Below are 1,651 nucleotides of genomic sequence, written 5' to 3'. Positions count from 1 at the left end.
GTGACTTGCCCACAATTTTCGTTTTCTTTGTTTTGTTTGTATGTTATCTATACAGGCAGGGTACTGTGCTGTGCTCCTCTATTCACTAGTTGACAGCACTTATACACTCACCACCTGTCTCCTTTCCTTTGTCAGCCTCTCGTATGTCCTTGCCAACCCTGGCCAACAGAGCCTGTTCTTAGGTCTTGTTTTTGTTCAGGTTTTTCCACTAGTTGGTGCCTAATCCACTTCTGTATAGTTTCTTTTTAAGCTCAGGGTTCCAGGATTATCTTCTGTATCTCTGTCAATTGGTTTTTCTTTTCTTTATTGAAGAGAGTCTGTGTTGCTTGTCTGCCTATTCCTCCATCTTATCAGAAGTCTCCCATAAACTTCTTTACAAAGGGAAAAAACAAACCCACTGCCATCAAGTTGTCTTCCTCCCAGAGAGCAGCTGGTGGGTTGGAACCGCCAACCTTCCTGGTTAGCCTCCAAATGCCTCACCCACTGCACCACCAGATCTCCTTTTACAATGGGCAGGTATTTTAATTATTAAAGGAAGACCTCAGTTTTGGACCACTGCTTTCCCCCTCATCTCCTGCTATTAGCAGTGGCCTTTGGGACCCTGGACACAGACCTAAAGACCCACAGACCAAACTGGACCACCTCTTGTCCCATCGGTCTGATGGGAGGGACAGAGAGTGGGTAAAGAGTGTGGAGCCCTGCCACTTGTGGGCTGTTGTCCTTGAATACATTATTCTTTCCCTTCCTTGCCCACCCCTGCCCCTAAAGGGGGGAATAGAACAAAACCTCTTCGAAAACAAAACATAAGAGGCTTCACAGGACCCACAGATGATTCCCACTCCCTGAAAAGTGAAATGCATTTCATATACTCTTGTAACAAGTCCCCCTAGATCTGTGGTTTCCAGACATGGTGTTACCGGGAAAGGCTAGCTCTGAGTGTCCAATTTTTCAAATTTTGTCAAGAGAGTTAAAATAAATAAGTAAATAAAGATCTCCTATTATTATCCATTCATGAAGCCATCTAACCTCAAAATGGAGACAAGACATAATCTGAGATCAAAAAATACAATAGTTGAACATATGGAAAACTCTACTTCCATAGGGATACCGCCTGAGAAATCCAAGGAGGGGTCGCTATGAGTCAGATCCGACTCAATGGCAGGGCGTAACTATTATTATCCCTTTTTGTCCAGTTTTGCTGTAGACAGAAGATTGTGTCATCATAGGCCAACACTGGGAAGCACTGACCCAGACTGTCTAAAAAAAGGCAACAGGAAATCTAGCCTGAGACCCCCAGAGGGGTCTGGGGGAACCTGCAGGCCCACAGTGATGCCCTAACCCATACTCCTCAGGAGGGTAGAACCTAAAAAAAAAAAAAAAAAAAAACCCACTGCCATCGAGTCAATTCTAATTCATAGCGACCCTGATTGGGTTTCCAAGGCAGTAAATCTTTATGGAAGTAGATTGCCCCATCTTCCTTCTGCAGAGCAGCTGGTGGGCTTGAACCACCAATCTTCTGGTTAGCAGTCAAATGCTTTACGCCCTACACCACCAGAGCTCCTTCAGGAGGGTAGAGAACGTCCCAATTCACTGCCTAGGCTGTCAACAGGCAAAGTGGCTAGGCTTGTTTTTCTCTATCTCTGCACCACTT

General features: G+C 45.1%; 1 protein-coding gene across 1 annotated transcript in view; it reads right to left on the bottom strand.

Annotated features, from left to right (window-relative positions):
- LOC103208281 (sodium/glucose cotransporter 1) overlaps positions 1-1,651 on the bottom strand; it is an 88,781-nt gene that overhangs the window by 33,151 nt on the left and 53,979 nt on the right. The window lies entirely within an intron of this gene.

Source organism: Orycteropus afer, unplaced genomic scaffold, assembly GCF_000298275.1.
Source record: "Orycteropus afer afer isolate SDZICR_OR568_19922 unplaced genomic scaffold, OryAfe1.0 scaffold00420, whole genome shotgun sequence".
NCBI lineage: Eukaryota > Metazoa > Chordata > Mammalia > Tubulidentata > Orycteropodidae > Orycteropus > Orycteropus afer.
The sequence above is the reverse complement of the archived record's forward strand: the minus strand, read 5'-3'. Positions and strand labels throughout refer to the sequence as shown.